The sequence below is a fragment of the Salvelinus namaycush genome, chromosome 9 (assembly GCF_016432855.1).
Source record: "Salvelinus namaycush isolate Seneca chromosome 9, SaNama_1.0, whole genome shotgun sequence".
NCBI lineage: Eukaryota > Metazoa > Chordata > Actinopteri > Salmoniformes > Salmonidae > Salvelinus > Salvelinus namaycush.
In genome coordinates, this window is record NC_052315.1 from 40,874,960 (window position 1) to 40,886,990 (window position 12,031).

The 12,031-nt window shown below is 45.9% G+C and overlaps 1 pseudogene; it reads right to left on the reverse strand.

Moving 5' to 3' along the window:
* The window catches only part of LOC120053275, a 38,920-nt pseudogene extending 33,060 nt beyond the window's left edge, over nt 1–5,860 (reverse strand).
* Nucleotides 5,861–12,031: the final 6,171 nt, after the last annotated feature.

Sequence of the window (12,031 nt, forward strand, 5' to 3'; positions counted from 1 at the left end):
GTATGCAGGCCATTGAAGAACTGGGACATTTTCAGCTTCCAGGAATTGTGTACAGACCCTTGCGACATGGGGCAGTGCATTATCATGCTGAAAGATGAGGTGATGGAGGCGGATGAATGGCATGACAATGGGCCACAGGATCTTGTTACAGTATCTCTGTGCATTCCAATTGCCATCGATAAAATGCAATTGTGTTCGCTGTTCGTAGCTTACGCTGCGGTTGGTCTGCAGTTTGCAGTTGTGAGGCCAGTTGAACGTACTGCCAAATTCTCTAAAACAACGACGAGGCAGCATATGGTAGAGAAATTAACATTAAATTCTCTGGCAACAGCTTTGGTGGACATTCCTGCAGTCAGCATGCCAATTGCATGCTCCCTCAAAACTTGAGACATCTGTGGCAGTGTTGTGTGACAAAACTGCACAATTTAGAGTGGCCTTTTACTGTCCCCAGCACAAGGTGCACCTGTGTAATGTCCATGCTGTTTAATTAGTTTCTTGGTATGTCACACCTGTCAGGTGGATGGATTATCTTTGCACAGGAGAAATGCTCACTAACAGGGATGTAAACAAATTTGAGCCCAACATTTTAGAGAAATAAGCTTTTTGTGCATATGGAACATTTCTGGGATCTTTTATTCAGCTCATGAAACATGGGAAACATGTATATATTTATTTATTTTTACAAATGTTAAAAATTGTCTTCCACTTCGACATTAGAGTATTTTGTGTAGCTCGTAGACAAGAAAATTACAATTAAATACATTTTAATCCTATTTTGTCACAACAAATGTGGAAAAATTCAAGGGGTCTAAATACTTTCTGAATGCACTATGTACAAATTCTAATGGACCTATATATGTTTTAATAAATGCCCTTTTCCTGGCCCACAAATAGATTTTGAACAACAAATTAGTCCCCCAAAAATCTGTGCGGCCCTCCGTTGAATTTCTAAATCTCAAGTTTTTATTTTATTTTCAATTGAACCTTTATTTAACTAGGCAAGTCAATTAAGAACAATTTCTTATTTACAATGACGGCCTACCCCGGCCAAACCCTAACCTGGACGACGCTGGGCCAATTGTGTGACGCTCTATGGGTCTGTAGTGACGCCTCCAGCACTGAGATTCAGTGCCATAGACGGCTGCGCCACCCAGGAGCCCACCCCTGGTCTAATATCTATTTAAGGCTATATGTCTACTGAGGCATAGTTTGACGTATCAAACATCAAAGGTATAATGAGAACAACACTGAAAAGGCATCAACAACATGCATTCAAATCTGATCCAACGGCCGTTGCTAGGATGCTAATATGGCCCTCGTCAATGCATTGCTGGTTCCTCCTCCAAAAATAAGGGTCTTTATTCAGACAAATTGGGGCATTGCATTAATCAACACATATCAAAAAGGACACGTTGGCCTATTGAGAAATGACTTGAGGAGGATTATTCTTTAATTACTAGGCAAGACAAAGGCTGTGTCCCAAACGCAAGACTCATCTCCTCTTGCTAGAATACATTCTATTCTTCAGTCAAAGTCCTAGTCCTCGGGAAGACATTATTAGAGGGTGAGGTATGAACGAGATTACGTGTGGGTGGGAGGGATGGAGGGAAGGTATAAGGGCAAAATAGAGGAGAAACGTGGAGGAGGTGGTTTAAGGGCAAGGATTGAGGTGGATGACGGAGGTATCAGGGAAGTTTGGAGGGGTGAGGACATATGGTGGAGATGTATAAGTGAATGGATGATGATGAAGTGGAGGAGAAAGAGGTATAAAGGATGTGATGTGACAAAGAGGATGGGAGAGGTGGATGGCGGAAGAAAAGAGAGGTTGGCAGGAGATGGAGAGGTGAGGAAGTGGGTGGAGGAAGGGGTTGTGTGGGTGTACACAGAGTGAAAGGTTGAAAAGATAAAGGGAGAGGTACAGACAAGAGAAGTCAGGGAGAGGTGAGGCAGGTTCTCTGACATTTGCTTATGCTATTGAGGAGCTGTGGGAACAGGGCTGGCTGGCCCACAATGCATCTGGGGCCATGCTGGTTGGCAGCATTGCAGAGTGCGGCGAGGGCCAGGAGGAATTCACCCAGGATGCATGAAGGCAGAGCAAACAAACCAGGCAGGCCAACACTCCACACTGGTGATTACTCAAAATGCTACAAGGCCACATTGGACATGTTTGGAGAGGGCTGGCCAAGAGGTCATCAGCGGTGCTACTGCTGCCAACAGGTTAATAGAGCAATTTTAATCTGGGTGTCACGGATATGGACCTTATTGAGTGATAAAGATGCCCAAATGTTTAACAGTAGAGGGTGACTGAAAGCTAAGACAACTCACTGAAAGTAGAGTTTAAAAAAAATGTGTTCTGCTGTTGCTTGAATGAATCCAATCAAATATTCAGCTCAAAAATTAGTACCAATTGTTATATAATGGTAATAGATGCAGCATGTTCACAAACTGAAATTAGCTAAAACATTAGATTAGCTCATTTTTATATTACATTAGCAAATCAGGTCTTAAATGAGTAGCACAAGTGGGTTCCACTACCAACGCATTGAACAACAAGGCTGAACAGGGTAGAGAGGTGGAAGAGCTTGGCATTGTCTGTATTCTGTTGGCATATTTTAGTCAGACAGCGCCCTCATGTGGACTCAGGTGACATTCTTACCTTGAAAATAATGGCGATGGGGGCGTCCTCTGACAGTGTGTTGTGTCTCAGGTAGAATCGTCCCCGCTTAACGATCATATTGATCCTGCTCTTATTTTCGTGGGTAGAACTGTAACCACATTACACAGCAGTTTGAGTTGAGTGTGGTGGCAAGTGAACTGACGTTTGGATAAACAGACATGCGAACACAGTCTTACAATGATAAAGGACTAAAGTAAGCAATAAATCAGAAAACATTCACATAATGAATCAAACATGAAAGAAGGCAGGTATGGAAATATCAATAGGAGCAAAGCATTTACACCAAACTGCAGCTAGAGCCTAACTAGGGAGACTCACAATCTGGTCGAGTCATTCTGGATATGAGTGACAGCACAGAGGCTCCCACTGCTCCCTTCCTGTCCTGACCCACGATGATGTGGTTCTTTGACAGCTGCTCCTGGACCAGAATGACCTTCTCCTGACCTTTGACAATGAAGTGGCCCCCTGTGGATGTAGAGAGAATGACACAAGTTCACACACACACACACACACACACACACACACACACACACACACACACACACACACACACACACACACACACACACACACACACACACACACACACACACACACACACACACACACACACACACACACACACACATACACACGTTCTAGGCTACTAGGGATGGGCCAACGTGTGTGCATGTTTTTTGTTCTAACCTATACTATACAGCACATACTGCAGGCAGCCCTCCAGAAGTAGAGTGGCCACCATGTAAGGTGTTCAGCTAGGTTTTGCCTACCAGGGCCCAGAGGGCACTCATTGAGTTTGGAGTACTCTATGACCATCTTCCCTGTGAGGACACAGTTAGAGCTGTGCAGCATCGTGGGCATCCTGGGTCGAATACAGTTCAACGCACCATTAGTAGGACAATCTCAGAAAGAGTAGCCGCTCTAGCTCTTTTCAAGGTACGCCGACAGCGGCGGACGAACATCTGGACTGAAGGTATGTTGACCTCAACTTCTTGCTTTGGGAAGTGTGGGGGCTGATACGCCATGGAGCATTCGAAGGGGGATAGTCCAGTAGCCGAGCAGGGGAGAGTGTTCCTCGCATATTCCACCCAGACCAGTTGCTGACTCCAGGTGTTGGGGTTACTAGCAACAAGACACCGGAGTGCCGTCTCCATATCTTGATTGGCTCGCTCCGACTGGCCGTTAGATTGGGGATGAAACCCAGATGACAGGCTGGCTGATGACCCGATAAGAGTGCAGAACGTCTTCCAGAATTGGGACGAGAACTGAGGACCCCGATCCGAGACAATGTCAACCGGGAGTCCATGGATTCGGAAGACGTGCTGCACCATAAGCGGGGGCGTCTACTTGAATGATGCCTGGTGAACCGATCTACCACCATCTACCACCTCTGACGGAGGAAGCCCAGTGACAAAATCCAGGGAAATATGGGACCAGGGGCGATAAGGGACAGGCAGTGGCTGTACGGAGCTTGCCGCGGAGTCTTGCTTTGCGCGCACACCATGCATGCGGCAATGAAGGCCGAGATGTCAGGAACCATGGTGGGCCACCAGAACCATTGACGAAGGAAAGCCAGAGTTCGACGAGTGCCAGGACGACAGGTAAGCCTGGAAGAGTGAGCCCATTCCAGGACCTGAGGCCGGACCGAATCAGGAACAAACAGCCGGTAAGCCGGCCCCCCCCCAGGGTCCAACTGGGAAGGCTGTGCCTTGCGGACCAGAGCCTCGGTTTCCCAAACAACAGAAGCCACCAAACAAGAGGCAGGGAGGATGGTTTCAGATTCAGAGGGAGTGGCAGTGGAACTGTACATACCGGTTAGAGCGTCTGGCTTCACGTTTTTCGACCTTGGGCCGTAGGAGATGGTGAAATTGAACCTGGTAAATAACAGAGCCCAACGAGCTTGCCTTGGGTTGAGAAGCCTGGCAGTGCGGAGGTATTGTAAATTCTTATGATCCGTCCATACCAGAAATCGATGTTCCGCACCTTCCAGCCAGTGTCTCCACTCCTCCAGAGCCATCTTAACCGCTAGGAGTTCCCGGTTCCCAATCATAATTCCTCTCCGCAGAGTTGAGACGATGGGACATGAAGGCACAGGGATGAAGCTTTTGGTCCTGGACGGATCGCTGGGAAAGAACGGACCCTAATCCCACGTCGGAAGCATCAACCTCCACCACAAACTGACGAGTTGGGTCCGGATGGATGAGGATGGGAGCAGTAGTAAATCGCTGCTTTAGATCCCCAAAAGCCTTGTCCACTGCTGGGGACCATGTGAACGGTACCTTGGGAGAGTTGAGTGCAGAGAGGGGAGCCGCCAGGTTGCTGAGCCCTGAATGAAACGGTGGTAGAAATTTGCTAAAACCAGAAACCGTTGGAGCTGCACCTTGGATGTGGTCTGGGGCCAATCCACCACCGCTCTCACCTTCTCCGGATCCACCTGTACATTCCCCTCAGCAATAATGTATCCCAGAAAGGAGATAGTTGAGTGGTGGAACTCGCACTTCGCAGCCTTTACTAACAACTGATTCTCCAAGAGGCGCTGTCGAACATGGAGAATGTGTTCCTGGGCAGAACGAGAGAAAATCAGAATGTCGTCGAGGTAGACAAAAATAAAACAATTCAACATGTCCCGGAGCACATCGTTGACCAGAGCCTGGAAGACAGCATGCGTGTGAGTCCAAACGGCATAACCAGGTACTCATAGTGTCCACTGGCAGTGTTGAAAGCTGTCGTCCACTTGTCTCCTTTGCGTATCCGCACAAGGTGGTAGGCATTCCGAAGGTCCAATTTGGAAAAGATAGTAGCCCCCTGGAGAGGTTCGAAAGCTGAGGAGAGGAGTAGTAGAGGGTACTGATTTTTAATCGTAATATCATTGAGGACCCGGTAATCAATACATGGACGCAGGGTCTTGTCCTTCTTCCCCACAAAGAAGAATCCTGCGCCGGCAGGAGAGGCAAAAGGGCGAATGCTCCCAACAGCCAGTGAGTCCTCGATGTACTCCTCCATGGCCTTGGTCTCAGGGCCAGACAGGGAATATAGCCGGCCTCGAGGCGGTGTGAAGCCTGGGAGGAGGTCAATAGCACGATCGTAAGAACGGTGTGGAGGAAGGGAGGTAGCACAAGCCTTGCTGAAAACCTCCAGGAGGTCATGATACTCTGCGGGCACGGCAGAGAGATCCGAGGCCATACTTTATCCTGGAGACAGACGTTTCGGAGATGGCTGTGCCGCCTTTAGGCAGTGTGAATGGCAAAATGAGCTCCAACCCAGAATGGAACCCGTAGTCCAGTCAATATCTGGGTTGTGTTTTTGGAGCCAAGAAAAACCAAAAACATCAGGTATGTGGGGGGACTTAATGAGGAGGAGCTGAATTGACTCACTGTGGTTTCCAGATACCCGCATATTAATTCCTTGGTATGGGGCATCGGAAAATGCCCATGGTTTAGATCAATTAGGATATCATTTAGAATCACTGGTAAATTAACCACTTGAGGATTTTCGATAATAAGACAGAATTGCAAGCCGCTCGCCTCACGGCCATACAGAATAGGGTAACGCTTGACATGTTGCTAGCACCTGGAGGGGGAAGTGTGCAAAATGATAGGTGACCATTGCTGTACATTCATACCCAGGGGTGAGGGTAACTTGACTATGGTAGTGGAACATCTGAAAGAGCTCAGCGGTGATCTCGCAAACGAACACCAACCAGACAACGATTGTAATCTGTTTGGATGGGTTCAGTCATTATTTGGTGTTATGGGAGCTACAATATCTTTCATTGGTTGATTTATGGCTTAGTTATTTTTTTACAATAGTGTTTATTATAACTTGTGTTAAGAAATTGTGCAGCAAAGCCATTGAGACTATTCTTGCCATACCATTACTGACCCCCGAAGGAGACGCCTTAGAACCCTATTTGTGTCACGCCTTGATCTGTTTCACATGTCCTTGTGATTGTCTCCACCCCCTCGAGGTGTCGCTTATTTTCCCTGGTGTATTTATCCCTATGTTTCCTGTCTCCCTGTGCCAGTTCGTCTTGTCTAGTCCTCCTGGTTTTGACCCTTGCCTGTTTCTGGACTCTGTACCCACCTGCCTGACCATTCTGATGGCTTGAACTCGAGCCTGCCTGCCACACTGTACCTCCTGGACTCTGAATTGGTTTTGACCTTTTGCCTGTCCACGACCATTCTCTTGCCTACCCTTTTGGAACACAATAAATATCAAAGACTCAAACCATCTGCCTCCCATGTCTGCATCTGGGTCTGGCCTTGTATCCTTATAGTACGAACTGGCCATAACAGACCCAGCAGACCTGGACCAGCTCAGCCACGCTGTCTCCCTGCAGGGAGCCACCATTGGGAGGCATGAGGAGCTACTACAGGACCTTCTGGAAGGACTTCGTTCCCTGACTGAACGCCACGACCAAGGGTTTAAGGCTATTATGGAGCAAATCAGGGAGTTAGCTCATAGGCAGCCTGCCACCTCTGAGAACCCCCAACCACCCAGTAACCTTTTCCCTATGAGTGGTGAGTGTGTACAGCCTACCCCGGCTCTCCAAGAACCCCGCTTACCTCCTCCGGAGCGATACTCTGGGGATCCGGGTACCTGCTGGGGTTTTCTTTCTCAATGCTCCAATATCTTTTGAGCTACAGCCATCAAAAGATGGCTCAAAGATAGCGTATATTATTACGATAATTTTCAGGAAGGGCGCTCTCCTGGGCTACGGCAGTTTGGGATCAACAATCCGCCATTTGTCGTCATCTGGAGGATTTCATGGCAGAGGTGATGTAACGATCGTCTGTTGAAGAAGGTGTGAACCAAAGCGCAGCGTGGTAAGTGTTCATGCTTTGATTTCAGAACTGAACACTATAACAAAAATAACCAGAGAATAAATGAAAACCGAAACAGTCCCGTCAGGTGCAGAAACACAAAACAGAAAATAACTACCCACAAAAACCATGTGGGAAAAAGCTACCTAAGTATGGTTCTCAATCAGAGACAAAGATAGACAGCTGCCTCTGATTGAGAACCACACCCGGCCAAACAACAAAGAAATACAAAACATAGAAAATGAACATAGAATGCCCACCCAAATCACACCCTGACCAAACCAAAATAGAGACATAAAAAGCTCTCTACGGTCAGGGCGTGACAGGTGAGGAAGGTGTTCGATAGAGGTCCGGTTTTCTAACCACCCCCTGCTGCTCCCTGCTCACTTGTGTTTCGACACTTTCTAGAAAAATGTCCTTCTTTTCCACAGTTATAACAAACAAAGTTCCTGTCCTGTTGTTGCTGCTGTCTGGCCCAGCAATCAGCACTGGCTCCCCCTCCTCATCCTCTACCTCTTCCTCTTTCCCTCTGTCCATCATTTTGAGATCTTTCCTGAGCCTGCCGCTGCTGGCCCTGTCTTTGATAAAAGCCAGCTGTGCAGCTTGTAACTTCACTCCTTCTTTTTCTATTCTCTGTTTTGTCTTGTCTTCTTGAGACAGTTGCTGCCTCTCAGCATGTTTACAGTGTTCAATAACCGCTTGTAGACTGGTAGTTTCCCAGCCGATGCAAGTCGTTTAAAACTGTTTATCAAGGGCTGGCAAAAGTCCATTCATTAAGGCAGCTTGTCGTAGTCATCATTGTCGTAGTCATCATTGTGACAGTCATCAGTCATTGGTTTGAGCCCGGTATGCTTACGGTAGCAGGTCTCCAGTCTGTCTGTAGTCTTCCAGTTACTCCTTAGCTTTCAGCATGCAACTATGGATAGCTGCCCAATCGGTCATGGGTGGGTAATGTTATTTTATGCGATCACACAGCATAGCCAGTTGGGTCTGATAGGCTTTACCCTCTTCCCATTGATAGTTTTCATCAAAGCCTCCCTCCACGTCCGCCCATCGCAGCCTCATCTTGATACGGCAAATGTGTGCGATCTCAGCTGCAGATGGCTTGTTCAGCCGGGCCATCTTAAGTAGCTGTGTGGTAAAATCACCAGCGTCCTTTGTAGAATCTGGAAGTTCTTTAGCAATGTCCTTAATTTTGTCTTGTCTCCAAGTCTTCTGGATGTTGGCAAGTGGGTGCCATTCGTGATGGCCCTCCTCACCGTCCGCAGGTTGTGGTTGTGGATTAGGGAACATTACCAGAGGTGCCTGGAGAAAGGTTGTGTTTGGGTCCCCTTTTTCACCTGTTCTGGTCATGACTGTTGCGGGTGAGGGACTTAGCTGCGTGGTAGGGGTCGACGTCGATGGTGGACTATATTCCCAGAGTCCATTAAAACTTCTTAGTGATCCCTTCGCGCGCCAATCCCATTAACGGGATTGATTTGACAACACCCAGTGAAATAGCAGCGCGCCAAATTCAAAAACAGAAATACTCATAATAATAATTCATAAATCATACAAGTGTTATACATTGGTTTAAAGATGAACTTCTTGTTAATCCAGCCACAGTGTCAGATTTCAAAAAGGCTTTACGGCGAAAGCAAACCATGCTATTATCTGAGGACAGCGCCCAGCATACCAACACATGAAAATCAGATTTAAACTCGCTAGGCGCAACACAAAAGTCAGAAATAACGATATAATTCATGCCTTACCTTTGAAGATCTTCTTCTGTTTGCAATCCAATATGTCCATTAAACATCATAAATGGTCCTTTGGTTCAATAAATTCCGTCGTTATATCTCCAAAATGTCCATTTATTTGGCACGTTTGATTCAGAAAATACACCGGTTCCAACTCGCACAACATGACTACAAAGTATCTAATATAGTTACCTGTAAACTTGATCCAAACATTTCAAACAACTTTCCTAATCCAACTTTGGGTATTTTTAAACGTAAATAATCGATAAAATTTTAGACGGAATAAACTGTGTTCAATACAGGACGAAAACAAAGTGGAGCGAACTTTCAGTTCATGCGCCCCAACCACAACAGTACACTAGACTCGACCCTCGTTCTGAACAGCCATACTTCTTCATTACTCAAAGGAAAAACATCAACCAATTTCTAAAGACTGTTGACATCTAGTGGAAGTGATAGGAACTGCAAGCAAGTGCCTCAGAAATCTAGAGCCACATAGAAACCCCATTGAAAAGAGAGTGACCTCAAAAGAAATATTCCTGGATGGTTTGTCCTCGGGGTTTCGCCTGACAAATAAGTTATGTTATACTCATAGACATAATGTTAACAGTTTTAGAAACTTTAGAAACGTGTTTTCTATCCATATCGACCAATTATATGCATATCCTAGCTTCTGGGCCTGAGTAGCAGGCAGTTTACTTTGGACACACTTTTCATCCGGACGTGAAAATAGTGCCCCCTAGCCTTAAGAAGTTTTAACACCAGAGACGGGACTCCATGTGGGCGGTGCATGGATTTCCATTGCTCATGGGCCACCTCCGAGGGGTCTGCTGGTAGAGCTGCGGTAGGGGAGACGGCTGAGCGAGCTGCTCTCGGACAACCAGGGCTGGTGCTGGTACAGTGGATACAGGGGTATAATAGGGGGGTGGAAAGTCATTATCATCATCATCCCTGTTTCTCCTAACTTTTTTTCACCATTATTCTTTTAACTTTCCTGTCTGACTGTCTTTTGGCTTCCCTCTCCCACTTTCTCAACTTACCCCAATCTATTAGACATGTCTTGCCTTTCTTGGTTTCCTCAAACTTCTCTAATATCTTTCTATATTCTGCTAATAAAATTTCACTCAATGTGCCTTTTAAGGGAAAATCTGCTACTTTGTGCCAGAGTGGTGCCTGTTCCAGAATATCCCCACCCCATTTATCCGCCATGACCTTCACTGGTCTGGTTAGTGGATCGGGCAGGCAAGGTTCTCTCTTGCTGCTCATGGCTCCCATTGTGAAACTCCGCTATACACACACACTCAAATACAAACATACAAACAACAGTGTTTAATTAGGAACATCTTCCTTCCTTCCTTTTAATTTTTTTAAATAAAATTGTTTTATGTAATTTTAAATGCTATACCCACATGGTAGTTCCTCCTATGCAAATCCCCATGTAGGTTTTCAAACGTATAGCTGGTTTCCCAATCATAACTAAATGTTTTACCAGTACACTAATTCATTTTAATTTTAATTATCACAATGTATTTATTTCTATCTCAGGATTGTACCCTAGGATCACATAACTTGTAACCAGGTCCTATCATCCCATGTCTGCCACTCTGCTTCAACAGAGAAACACAACCCCTGTCTCTAATCAGGATACTTCTGCTTGAACAAAAAGATTCCAATTGGAGATCACCCTGCTTCAACAGGATGTTTGCCCTAGAATTACTTCCAGGACTTCCCCTATTCAGAAATAACTCTGCTACAACAAAGATTCTAACTAGGGGTGTCTTTGCTACAACAAAGACATCATGTGCACAACCTGTCCCAGAACAGGATTTTTTTATGGTGTTTAAAAGAAAATCAGTCTCACCCTTAATCTATTTCGTCTGTCTGGAATGGCGTATCCACTCACTGACACTCCCAGCCGGTCCGAGGCGGGTCCATTTCTGCTCCGTTTTAGTCAGAGTGTGGGCTCCCGAGCCACATTTAACGCAGCCCTGTGCGTAGGTAACCTTGGTCTCCTCAGGAACAATCAGCAAGCTCAGTTAGCCATCCCATCCTCGTCGCCAATTTTGTCAGGGTAATTCTATAGGAAGAGAGAGACTGTAAATTCTTCCAACAACAGCTTTATTATAAGATTTGCAAAATGAAGCAATCAACATCACCAAGAATGGTTCAGAGTTGAAAGCTTAACAAACATAGCCAGGTATCTGCATTTATAGAGAAAATACAACCCCTTTCTGTATATGTGGCAGTCAGCAGATAGTGTGTAAAAGGAAATTAGTTGTCTGTGCAGACTATAAGATAGCACGAGGTTGCTAGCCCGAGGGCTCAACCGTCTAACTGCATTCAAAACAACAAACACTATTGTACTCCTTTCTGCAAGGTTCCATACATGTGACTTTCTTAGATAGTAAACCCACATGCTGCGGTTGCACCCAATCATCACTTACCTGTAAGCCCAGTCTTATGAATAAGTCACACCAAGAGAAGTTTGTATCTTGTTAGAATAAACACTAGCATATAACAATATACTATTCATTAAGCAGTAAAACACGGGATAGCATGACTAATTATGTGACTGATCAATATCTCAGCCTCCCCTCCCCCTGTCAACTTCCCAATAGTCACCCCTGAAACCCGGCTCTCCGAAATCGCCCACATTGACTCTCCATATATCTCAAAACTCATGACATCCAAGACTACAACTTGCTCCCTGGATTCTCTCTCCACTCAAAGTCTGACTTCCTGCTCTCTGTCCATATATCCCACACATCGTCAACCAGTCACTCGCCCACAGA